This window comes from Callorhinchus milii, unplaced genomic scaffold, assembly GCF_018977255.1.
Source record: "Callorhinchus milii isolate IMCB2004 unplaced genomic scaffold, IMCB_Cmil_1.0 Scaffold1, whole genome shotgun sequence".
Lineage (NCBI taxonomy): Eukaryota > Metazoa > Chordata > Chondrichthyes > Chimaeriformes > Callorhinchidae > Callorhinchus > Callorhinchus milii.
This window is the reverse complement of record NW_024704742.1, coordinates 40118773-40132657: the sequence shown is the minus strand read 5'-3', so window position 1 is coordinate 40132657 and position 13885 is coordinate 40118773.

Below are 13885 nucleotides of genomic sequence, written 5' to 3'. Positions count from 1 at the left end.
CAACATACGGTTTATAGTGCAATTCCTACTGGAATCCAAACACCGGGGTCTAATGTATGGCCTATGCTAACCATGGGAATTACAAGTGCCATTAAATTATGTAATTAGCCAATTGCTGTTGAGTTCCTCTACAAATACATAGTCACTACAATTTATCAAAAATTCTATGAAGCACTATGAGGCATTTCAAATGTGATGTTATTATGAAATACAAGGGTCATTAATGAATTACAGCCAAAACGTGAGATCACAAGAACAGGCTCTGAATGGCCTCCTTCCCTTTTTAGGTAGCTTACTTTGCACATTGTGCACTTACTTGGATTAGTTTGACAAACAAAAGTAATGCCAGTAAACATTCCCTTAAGCATTCCATATTGTAAAATTGAACAATACTGGATCACTATATAATTTGATATTAGCTTTGAAAGCTAGTTCTCTTGTTTTGTAACAGTATCAAAATGTTCACTTTTCATTTTATAAAATAATATTCCTCCCATTTAACATAGCACCTTATTGAAGCATTGAAAAGACTCAAAGCATTCACTGGATTTACTCTAAAATGCAGTGACCATCTATTTTGGTAGATAATCACAGCAGCCAGTTTCACACAATAATGACCCACAAGTAGACATTAAGTGAATGACCAATTTTATCTAGCAAATTTGGTATCCAGGTCACTAATCTGTTATCCTGTTACCTTCTTGAATAGTTATAGGATCTTTAACATTCACCTGAACAGGCAGATGAGGCCATAGTTTAAGGTCTCATCCGAAGGATGGCACCGCCAATGATTAAGTGCTTTCTTAGCATTGCATTGGAGTGTAATCCTAGACTGAGCTTTCCTGATGTGGGGCTTGAACCCACAACTTTCTGATATATTGAGCCAGGCTAACCCCTGTGGCTACATATCTGTATATGTACATCAATCTTATCAGTACAACATAAAATGTTGATTTCAAAATTTAAAATGGGAAATATATTTTTCTCATGAAAATACTGTTTTCTTTCAGACCTAGTTGATGATTATTCAGGTTATAGTTAATAAATATGAGAAATAGTTCTGTATAGAGCGCCATCATGTGGTGTGAATTTGTTTTTGCAGTGGACAGAAAAGGAACAAAAATATGTGAGGACGTGGTAAAGATAATAATTCTTGCATTTGATATAGCGCCGTATCAAGTCATTGAAATCTCTCAAAGCTTTTGCAGAATATACTGGAAAGTAGATTCAACCTCCCTGGGCTCTCCCTCACACTCACCAAACCAGTGCACAATTTAGGCGTCCAGTTCGGCCCGCAGCTTTTATTCCTCCCCCACATCCAGTCCCTGCCCATCTTCCACTTCCGCCACATTACCCGCCTCTAACCGTACCTTAGCCCAAATACAGCCGACTATATTTTGTAGTCAAAACGTGGCAGCCAATTGCACACAGGAGTGCCCCACAAACAGTCATAGATTGAATGACCAAACTTTTGTATTCAAATTTAATTTGTATCATTGTGGTCGATTTGTTAAAATATTAGTAATAAATGTTAAATTACTGATTTTTAAAAAAAAAAGCTTTGGTTGTTGAGGCCTATTGTAATGTCCCAACAAAAGATCTTTCTCTTTGACCGTGTCTATGGCAAAGCTCCCCTCTCTCCCTAGCTCGGTGTCAAGCTCCGCCACTGTTAAGTGCTCTGAGACTCTACACGTGTGAAGGGTGCTTGTTGAAGCAGAAATCACAATTCAGGAATTGAACTTGCGATCTGCTCTAGACTGTGCGGCACAGAGTTGTACCAAGTGGTTCCTTATAATAATGCTTGCATTTGATATAGCATCCTATCACGTCAAAATGCCTCAAAGCATTTCACAGTAATTAATGTTAAGCATCGAGACTGTACATTTGTACGCAAAACATGGCAGACAATTTGCGCACAGCAATGATCCACAAACAGCCGAGAGGTGAATGAATTTAGAGGAGGGTTGTTGGCCAGGATTTTGGAAGAAACTCCTCTTTTTGAATAATGCCATTGGATCTTTAATGACTACCTGAGCAGGCAGACAGGATATCAGGTTTAACATCTCATTCCTAAGGTCTCAATTTACTTGCCCATTGGAGGAACTTTTTATTGGACTTTATAGCACAGCTATTAACCTGTTTACCTCTTACCATTGCCTGGATCAATATTTTGGAATCAGGTTTCCAACAACTAAATTGTTCCATAATAATAGTGTAACTTCGCCCAAAAAATACAGTCAATTCATTTTACAGTATATTCTGTGAAGCGCTTCGAGATGTCTTGAAAATGTCACAAGGTGCTATCTCAAATGCAAGGATTATTATTATTAACACCAACGTAACTTCTTTTATAAAGTTTCTCAGCAATTGCACCCTGCTGGTAGAAATTGCTACTACTTGCGTTTATATAGTGCCACTCACGCAGGGTAGCTTCTCAGAGCGCTTGTCTGTGGCGGAGCACAACACCAAGTTATGCGTATTAATAGTTATAAATAATGTAACATAATGTAATCATGTTATATTATTAATGACTATAATTACCACTGTGAACTGTTGGTAATTTCAAAAACATAACCATCAAAAGTGCCTACAACATACACAGTAACCATACTATACAATATATCCTGTGAAGTGCCTCGAAATGTCCTCTCATCATGAAAGGTACTGTATCAAATGCAAGGGTTATTATTTTATTAAAGAATGAGATGCTTGTGAATGATCATTGCTAATCTGGCCATGATCAGTATCATGGCCAGTATCAGGAATACTGTAGTAACTAAATCAATATTTTGAAATGGAGGTATTTATGTGGTGCACATGAATATTACAAGGAAAGCATACCTTTAACTTTCAGTGACCCTACTTTTGCATGTCATGGTGCATTGCCAGATGTTTTTATTATTCTAGTTGTTTAAGACAAACCTGCTGCATGTCAAGCTGAATTATTGAAAGTGCTAACAGTTTATAATATGCTTGTCACATTTCACAGAGACACTCCAAATAAGGCTGCCACACTCTACCTAGACTGTGTACAAATGTCTGCGGGTTCACTGAACTGCTTACTGTGCAGTTTTAGCAACATTTTTATGAGGTATTTGGGTTAGTGAGGAGGTTATCTTGTGTATCTTGAATAGCATTGTTACTCAATCCATAAACTTGTCTGAAACAGAAGAAAGCTGCCATAATATTCTGGTAACCGAAAAAGCTTTATCCTGTGCCAGTTAAAAAACATTTCAAATTGATAGCAATTCACCGTTAATAACAATCAAAATGCTGTATTTGTTACTTATAAAAGTGTTACCCAGACATTGTACTTTTATTTGGGTAATAATTACTGGTGAAAACTCAACTACCGTATTTCAAGCTTTTGTCAAACCCTTCATGCCATTGGCGGCAGAAGCTTTTCACGATTGGGGGAGACGTCGGAGGTTGGAGGAGGGCAAAATCGGCACAAGCACTACTTCAACAACTCCCAGTGTCAGGCGACCAAACACGCCAGAGTGATCACTGGGCTCACTGTCCACCGCATCATCAACAAGCAACAGCCAACATTTTTTACAGCCTGGCCAAGAAAGGCAGAGGGTATGTCCTCATCTTCAACCTGGGCGGCAACGGATCTATCTTCATCATCAACAACAGTGGAGGAAGCTTTTTATACTTCCACCTCCCTCAGCGTTTTCATCCTCCCTCAGTTCCACTACCACTGCCTTATGCTTTACCATTAAATCTAATTAGGTGTCAGTTTGGCTCAGTTGGTAGTACTCTTGACCCCAAGTCAGACCAGCTTATTGTACACCCATCACTTCATCAAGCTGTATTTTTTTTTAAAATAAGTCCAGTCTTGGCCTCAACTACACTTGCTGCTAACACGTTCCAGTTGTTAATTAAGTAATTTTAAAAAAGTTTCCTGTTGTCTACCCTCAAGTTGCTCTTTGTCACTCTAAGCTGTCCTCTTGTTTTATTGTCTTGCTGATTCATCCTAAAGTATTGTTCTAGGTTTTCTTTTTCAATCCCATTTAAAAATGTTATACACCTCTATGAGGTCTCCCTGTGAGACGTCTTCTCTCAAGACGGAACCCTAACTTATCTAATTACTGCACAATATCTCATTCCTCTGACACTGGGAATTGTGTTCTCCACTGCACTGCCTCTAGGACCTGGGCAAACCCTTCCTCATGGAGACCAGAATTGTATGCAGTACTCTTGGTGCAGCCTGACTACAGTGCTATATAGGTTCAGTGTGATGTTTGGTCATCTAAACTCAACTGATTTAGCAATAGAGCTCAATGGCCTTGTTTATTACTGCTTAACATTTCTGTTTACAAATACAGTCACTGCTCTGTACAGTAAGATTCTGTGTAGGGTTTTGAAACATTTTAATTGATGGTAAAGTACTATATCAAAAGCAATATTATTATCTTCTTTGTTAAACAAATGAAATAACTTTTTTGGATCCCACATTGAGAAAGAAAGCATGTAATGTGCAACAATTTACAATCCTGTCAACAATCCATGTCCATAGAACTGTAGAAATTCATAGCACCGAAGAAGGCCATTCGGCCCTTGGTGTCTGTGCTCCCTCTTTTAGGAGCAATGATTTCTAGTCCCATTTACCGGCTTTCCCCATACTCCTGTAGCTGATTCCTTTTTAGTTATTTATCTAGTTCCCTATAGAAAACGAATATGGATTCTGCTTCAACCACCGCTCCTGGCAGGACATTCCCTATCCTAACTATGAGTAAAAAAACATTCAGCTAAATTTCCTCATTTGCTAATTATAATAATAATAATCCTTGCATTTGATACAGAGTCTTATCATGTCTTCAAGATGTCTCAAAGCGCTTCACAGAATTTACTGTAAAGTGAGTTGACTGTATATTTGGAGTGAATACATAACAGCCAATTGCACACAGCACTGTCCCACAAACAGTCGTGGATTGAGTGACCCAATTTTTTTTTTAAGGGATTATTATCCCCGGAAAAGCGATCCACCAATCGACTCACAACCGGGTTCCCACTTACTGCTAGGTGAACAGAGGCGTGTGGAGTAAGGAAACTTGCCCAATGTTCCTCCTCGCCGGGAATCAAGCCCAGGTCCTCTCGCCTGCAAGGTGACTGCTCTACCCACTGAGCTCCAGGACTCCACAATTAATGGGACATAGCTAAAGTCAGCATGGCTAAGGGAGGCTGTGATTGATTCTTTGACACACTAGCTCTCCCACCACATTTTATCACGTCCTTTGCAGCATTAGAGGGCTCACACCGTTTTTTTCTTACAACTTACGTGTCAAAGTCAAAGACATTCACGTGGGAATGATCAACATCCAGAGCATCAGTGGCCACTGGACCTGCTCTGTCCAACTGTTCCAGTCCCACACTCTAAATAGTAAACCTTAAACATATGGCATCAGGTCAGTACTTAATTATTATCTTAAATTAATGGCAACAATTATCTTAAATTAATACAATCTAGTCACTGAATCAAACAACCAATGAAAATAATTTCTCCCTATTGACTATCAACCCCCCTCACAATTTTAAAGACCTCTATCGGATCCCCCTTCAACTTTCTTTCTTTCAATGAAAAAAGTCTGAGTTCCTCCAGTCTCCGCTCATACACCAAACCACTCATCTGCGGTATCATTCTGGTAAATCTCCTCTGTACCCCCTCTATCGCCTTGATGTCTTTCCTAAAGTGGTGTGACCAATACTGAATGCAATATTCTAACTGCGGTGTAATTGTACAAGCATTACCTCATTGTTTTTATATTCTATACCCCTATTTGTAAAACTATTTACTTTCTTAATAGCTTTGTCTACCTGCCTTCCCAACTTTAAGGATTTATGTACATTACACTCTAGATCCCTCTGCTTTTCTACTCCTTTTAATATTTCACCACCTAATATATACTTTCTCTCCTTATTCTTCAAACCAAAATATATAACCTAATATTTGTCTGCATCAAATTTCATTTGCCATTTCTCAGCCCAATCAATTAATCTGTCTATGTCCCCCTGAAGTTACTTCCAATCTTTCTTTACTGTTAGTTACGTTACCTATATTTGTGTAATCCGCCAACTTTCTGTATCAAATGCAAGGATTATTATTATAAACGGCCCATTTTATGATATTACAACAAACGTACTTTTCTTTTCGAATATTATTGAATGTATTAAAAATGTTTACCACCTGTTATTCTCATTTAAGAAACATCTCGATGCTTTCATGGAATGAAGGTGAATTTAATTGTGTTTGATAATGTGCAGCATCATATTTAAAAGTACAGTGATCCAGCACTATCTGTAGACTTGGGCCACTTATATGCTTTGTTGTGTATCGATTGCTTCTGGTTAGGGTTTAGATTACTGAGTGTAGACTGTAATTCAATCCATGTGAGCACCGAAATGTGCAAAATATAGGTAAATTTTGTTATAGGATCAATTATTTCTCTTAAGATCATACCTCACTGGTACTAGATTCCCTCACCTCCACTTCCATGTTTTGACGCAAAATACATATTGATGTCCATAAAGCAAAACTATGATAACTGGATGTCCATATAAAACAGGCAACACGGGTTTCAACCAACACCATCTTAATTCTGAGTAAAAAAAAGTACTTTAAATGCTACAAAAGGTTGGCAAGCGCTCCCCCTGGTGGATTAAACCACACTGCAATATTTTCAAGATCTGGCATTGGACATTTCCCTGCATCTCAAAACCATAGGCCATGGTATTAGATATTGTTCACAAACATACAGTTCAGCAAGCTTCATAATCATATCATGAATAAAACAGTAAGGCAAGTTCTGAATCTACTGGCTTGCCATATCTTCAGGATTTGTGACGGTCAAGCAAACAATAAAAGAGCCATTTGATCCATTAAGGCTATTCCCTCTACAACATACGTACAATATAATCACAATACAATTTACAATTATATACTGCCTTTCAATTGGATGGACATCTCAAAGTGCTTAAATCATATTGAAATACTTTCAATATGGTTGGTTATTTTCTCAAATTGACATATGCTATCTAATTTTGTCATTCCCCCTTCCCCTCCTAAGCTTTTGCACTTTTTTTATAACCTTTACAATGATAATGATAATCCTCATAATCATTGCATTTTATATAGAGCCTTGTCACATTGTCGAGATGTTTCAAGATGCTTCACAAGATTTTACTGTGAAGTGTAGTGGCAATGCATTTGTGGCCAAATGCAGAAACCAATTTGTGCACAGTATTGCCCTAAAACAGTCATGAAACAGAAATGTTGCTATACCTTTAGCTTACTGACCACTGTTCCTTTTTTTTAAGATGATATTGATTTAGACACTTTTAAAGAGAATGAACTATTTATTTTGAAGTCGATTCCATTATTTTACAAGCGTGATTATGTATATTTGTTTGTAGGGATTGGGAAGGATTCCTCTAACCTCCAGTCCAGTTCTTGTGAATTTTATATTGTCTTCCAGTTCTACAGTCAAAAATCGAGTTATATAATAATAATCCTTGCTTTTGAAATAGTGCCTTTGAAGTCAGGAGAATGCCTCAAAGCATTTCACAGGATTCACTGCAAAATGTAATATGTACTTGGTAGGTGAATAAATATCCTGCTCACATTTATACCTTTCATTATTCTAAATATGGCATCTGTATTATGTGTTCCTAGATTTTCATTCCATTGAAACTAATTCTATTCTCCTGAGTCTTTCTTCTGAATTTAGTGTCTTAATAATAATCCTATAAGGGTCCTATATTTGATATAGCACCTTATTACGTCTTCGAGACAACTCTAAGCTCTATGCAGTATGTACACAGAATATACTTAAGGCCTTGAACCATTCTTAGCATTCTTTTTAAAGTTTCTATGTTCTTTTTGATATACTGAATTGCACACCATGTTAACATCTCTATGAAGCATTGGTATAACATATTATTAATAATGTTTGTAATCCACTACTGTCAAATCACTCCCTAGTTCTTCCTTCGCTTTACTGGTAACTGCTCCAGTCTCTTGAGCTCATCTTTTCTTCCTTGTAGACATTGTATTTGTAATTAACCCATCCCTAAGAAAGTTAATCTTTGTGTATTATATTAGTTCAAGCCACTGTATATCTATCACATAAGTTTATGGAAGCCATCATTAACTCTCATATTATCCAGCATCTTACACTTTCTGCTTATATCAAATTCAAGGATTATTATTATTATTAGATCCTCAGTAAGACTCAATACCACTCTTATGCCACCCTGCGTTGAATGCTATTTCTAGTTTATTAATCATTATAACAATAACAAATCCTTGAATTTGATATAGCGCTGAGATCGTTGAGATGTCTCAAAGCACTTCACAGGATATACTCTAATGTGATGTGGCTGAGTGTATTTTGTGGGCGAACCCAGCAGCCAATATGTGCACAACAATTTTATTCTAACTGATAATAACCTAAATAACCAGACAAGCACATTAAACTATTATCTATAAATTTCATGTAGATTAAAAAGGATTGCACAATAGTATTGATGACGTGTTTAAATGCTACAGCAGCCAGATATGAGCAGATGTGACTAGATCAAGAGGTTCAGACTGTGTATGAATGTCTGCAAGTTCACTGAACTGCTTACCATGCAGTTTTAGTAATATTTTTTATGAGGTATGTGGGTTCATGGGGAAAGAGGGTTGTTGTATTTTTACTAGCACTGTTTCTCATGCCACTGACTTGTCTGTAACAAAATAATCATCACAATGCACCCCAAAACCTAGTACTATTTACCCAACAATAATTACAACTATTTAAAATTAATATTATTTTGCTATAAAAAAATAATATTGAACTTGTCACTGGTAACACATATATTATCCAGATCTTGTACATTTATTTGGGCAACTATTTGCCAGTAAAATATAAAGTTTTAGTTAAAGCATTTATCCCATTGAAATTAGGCTTTACCATTAAATCTGATCTTCTTTGTTAAGGAAAAGACATTAATAATAATCCTTGCATTTGATATAGCGCCTTATCAAGTCTTCTAGACGTCTCAAAGCGCTTCACAGAATATACTGTAAAGTGAATTGACTATGTTTTGTGGGTAAAGCATGGCAGCCCAGAAACAGCAGTGGATTGAGTGACCAATTGACTATTTTTTTTTAAGGATTTATTGCCCTCGGAAAAGCGATTCACCAATCGACTAACAACTGGGTTCCTACTTACTGCTAGGTAAACAGTCATGTGGAGTAAGGAAATTTGCCCAATATTTCGCCGTGCCGGGAATCGAACCTAGGTCCTCTCGCTTGTGAGTCGAGTGCTCTTAACCACTAAGCAAAAGGACTCCACATTATTTTAAAGTAGACCAAGAAGTATTTAATAGGTCTTCTCTTTTCAATCTATTATTTTATGTCAGCTTGACTTAGTTGGTCACAATCTTGTCTCTGAGTCAGATGGTTGGGTTGGGTTTAAGCCCTATGTTGGGACTTTGCACTTGCATAGTCCATGGCCTAGACTCTAGACTCACACTCCAGTGGTTCAGCATTGATACACGTGTTAAGAAGAGAGCAGTAATTGAATTTCTCACAGCTGAGGGGATTTTGTTGATTGAGATTCACGATTGCATGATGGAAGGGTATGGACACTTGTGTGTTGACGTGAGTACTTAAGACTGGCTTAGTCATGTGAAAAGCTACAGAGTCCCGTAGCTCAGTGGTTAATTAGAGTACTTGCTTTGCAAGCGAGAGACCTGGGTTCAATTCCAAGCAGGATAAAACCTTGGGAAAGTTTCCTTACTCCACATGCCTGATAATAAGCCCTCAAGAAAAAAACAATAATAATTTGGTCACTCAATCCACGACTCTTTGTAGGACACTGCTGTGTGGAAATGGCTGCTGTGTTTCACCCACAAGTATTGAGTCAATTCACTTTACAGTATATTCTGTGAAGCGCTTTGAGACGTCTAGAAGACGTGAAAAGCGCTATATCAAATTCAAGGATTATTATTCAGTGCCTTGGGACGTCATTCCGATGTGAAAGGTGCTCTATAAATGTAATTTTGTTGTTGTCGTTTCAAGATAGGTTTCACAGTGGGCGCCCGGCCATAGCTGTTAATGAAGAGAACACATAGAAAGTTGATGAACTGATCCTCAAAGGTCAACGCATCACTCAGTGTGAGTTGAGTGAGAGTCTCAGTAACTGTCGAGGTGATTATTGGTAACCTTGGTTACTCTAAAGTGTATGTGTGGTGGGTTCCACAAATGTTAACCATGTTTCACAAGAAAAACAGAAAGGCCATTTGCACATCATTTTATGGTAACAGCATAGTGACACTGGTTCCACGTCCAAGTGTGTAGATTGTGGTGATGACTTTGTGGAAAAATAAGTGCACTTATTTTGTGTTAAGTTTTCTGTTAAGGTAAGAAGGAAACTTGCAAATCTCTTCAGGATTTTGCAACAATAACAAACAATTGCATTTATATAGCACCTTTCACATCGGGATGACGTCCCAAGGTGCTGGACAGTCTAGGTTTGCATTCGAGATGGGGATTGGAATCAAGAGGGATGAGGCCAAGGGGGATGGGAGTGGGAGGATGACTGCAGGCATGGTCAATGAGGAAGGTCTTGAGATGGGCCATGAAGGAGACAAAGGAGGGGGCAATTTGAAGGGAATCTGGGATGGAGTTCCAAAGGATGGGGCTGAAGGGCTGAAGACCCGACCTCTGATGGTGGGGTGGACAGGGTGGGGGACATGGAGCAGGCCAGTGCCTGCCAACAGAGCAGGAAGGTTGGTAAGGTATTAGTTGCAAGTGTTAGAACAAGGGAGGAGCAAGATCTGTGGAGGGTTTTGACAGTGAGGATGAGGATCTTAACCTTGATCCCCTGAAAAATGGGGAGCTCGTAAAGCCGGGTGAGAATGGTGGTGATTGGCTTATGGAACTTGGTGTGGGTGAGGACATGAGTGGCAGAGTGCTGAATAATCTGCAGCCTGTGGAGGGAAGAGTTGGGAAGTTTGGCGAGAACAGAGTTACCATAATCAACAACAACAAGATTCCATTTATAGAGAGCCTTTCACATCGGGAGGACGTCCCAAGGCGATGTACAGTTGGGTCAGGACCCGAGCAGGGGGGAAATGGTCAGGGTGAGGGGAGGGAAGGAAGGGAGGGAGCGAGGAGGGGGTAGAGAGTCGAGAGGGGAGCTGAAGGCTCGGTCAAAGAGAAAGGTCTTGAGACCGGCCTTGAAGGAGGAAAGGGAGGAAGCGGCGAAGGCACTGGGGGATAGAGTTCCAGAGCCTGGATATGATGAAAGCATGGATGAGTGTCTTGGTACCCTGAGTGGAGAGGCAGTGGTGGAGGTGGGCAATGTTTCAGAGGTGGGGGAAGGCAAGTAGTGAAACGATTCTAAATTCTCTTATGAAATGTGTGTACAGTTTGGCACTTTACTCTTATGATTATAGACACCCATTATTAACATATCATAACATAACATGTAGGAGCAGGAGTAGGCCATTCGCCCTTCGAGCCTGCCCCGCCATTCAATCATGGCTGATCTTCTAATCTAACTCTAGCTAATAACCTGACCCTGTCTTATCCCCATATCCCTTAATCCCTTTTGCAATAAGAAATATATCTATCTCAGTCTTGAATATGTTCAAGGACTGAGCGTCAACAGCCCTTTGGGGTAGCGAGTTCCATACATTCACCACCCTTTGAGTGAAGAAGTTCTTCCTCAACTCAGTGCGAAAGGGCTGGCCTCTGATTTTAAGGTTGTGACCCCTGGTTTTAGTTTCTCCAACCAGGGGAAACAACCTCCCACTATCTACTCTTTCATGCCCTTTGATGATCTTATAGGTTTCTATAAGAGCCCCTCTAATTCTTCTATATTCTAGAGAATATAGGCCCAAATTGGTCAGCCTATCCTCTTAACTCATCCCCTTCATCCCTGGTACTAACCTAGTAAATCTACGCTGCAGCCCCTCCAAGGCAAATACATCCTTCCTTAAATAAGGAGACCAAAACTGGACACAGTATTCTCCCTGGTTGGAAGTAAATTGAGTCTCCTTAGGGCTGAGCTGGCTCAAAGGTCATCTGCCTGAGTTGATCCTCGGTGGCGGTCGTGGTAATTCACTTCCTAAGCCAAGCAGGCATGTTGAATAAACTTGACAAAGAGTGGGAAGCTTGACAGGCAGTATTTTCAATGGCAACGTGTAACATTTTAGTTGGTTAACCTCCAGTAGTACCTCAACACATACCCCAAGCCAGCCTGCGCCTAATACTTTCCACAGTTAGGTAAGCAGGGCGCAGGCCCCAGAGAGTGACAAAATATTGATTCTTTTAAAATCTATTTGAAAATGTACTTTAAGTAAAGTAAAAATACCCTAATGTGCTAATGAAATTCTATTACCAAGGACAATTCTGATCCATGTGAGGAGTATTCTATGGAATCAGAAGCATTGAATGGGACAAAGTAAGAATGATATTGGACAGACAATATGATTATGATTAAAGGTTTGCATTGCTGTTTCAAAGCACAGAAGTGTACTGAGGGATGATGAGATATGTACTCAGATTTATTGCCATTGTGCTGGTCACCACTCCATGTTTCACCAGACATGTTCATGTGTATGTAACTCTTCTATGTGGAACTCTCAGGCTGGTTTGGATACTTTTAAGCACGTGATGGTTTTCCACATGCTTCAAAATATAAAATAAGCAACCTGTCACTCAGTTTTGTATTTATATTTTGTATTTATGTTATGTATGCTTTCCATCAGATGTTTCCGTCTTGTTCGACAACCCAATGAGCGCTCTGGGACGCTATCCCTTGTGAAGGGCGTTATATAAATGCAGGTTGTTGTTGTTGTTCTTTCTGTTTCTTGTACTGCTATAATGTAACCCAAATGCAATCCCTGCACTGTGCTGAACTCAACTTTGTATGATATCTGGATTTTTAAACCTTTCTTGCTCTGTCAGCAGGATATTTTATTGGAACCTTCCAAGAGTGCCCTAGTAAATTGTAAGGTTCACTGGCTGCTAGTTCAAATTCATGAATCTGTTGAACATAAACATTTTCATTGTTTTTATATATCCAGTATTTTACAATTAGTAGCTATTTTCCATTTTCTTGAGGCTTTTGAAGGGAATATTGACAAATATGTTCCTGTGGTAAGTTGTTCTCTACTTATTTGGGGCTTGTAATTTATGTGTGCATGTGTTTTGTGCTGGAAGGAAAGCTAAGGGCAGGATTTTAAGTCATGATGATTGTGTATATAGGGTGGCCCTCAGCTCTCTGTATCTAGGTTTAATTTTGTGGCACTAGGGTTAGTGAGAGACAACTACAGAGGGAAAAATAGTAAAAACTCCAAAAAACAAGAAGCCTTTTTTTTATTTTTATTGAGATGCGTCTTTGTACTTTTTTTTTGCTTGTGTGTAATTGTCCTTGCTCCTGTATATATACCAGCCTCATTGTAGGCCTCTTTGATACATTACTTCAATTAAAACCATTAACCATTTAAAAAGTCTTAAAATAATCTGTCAGGATTTGGTTACCAAAATGATATATCCATAATTTGCGTCTATTAGATATGCCTATACATGGATTTGTCTCTACTTTACAAAGCAGTACTGTAATGTTAGGAAATATGCTACTTAATGTATATTTATGCAACATGTGGATACCATTTATATTTGACCCAAAAAGACAAATCTGAAACATAAAATATGGTACTAAATATTTTCAGATTTGTAGTGCACGTACAAGTAATTTGGTTTAATTCTGACCTCTTCCCTTTCTGAGGAGATATATTGGCGGAGTAAAAATTTATGTATTATTTGACTTGTCAGGCTTAAAATAAAGTTCTCCAGAAGTGCTGGGAAAAACACACTTAAAAGGCC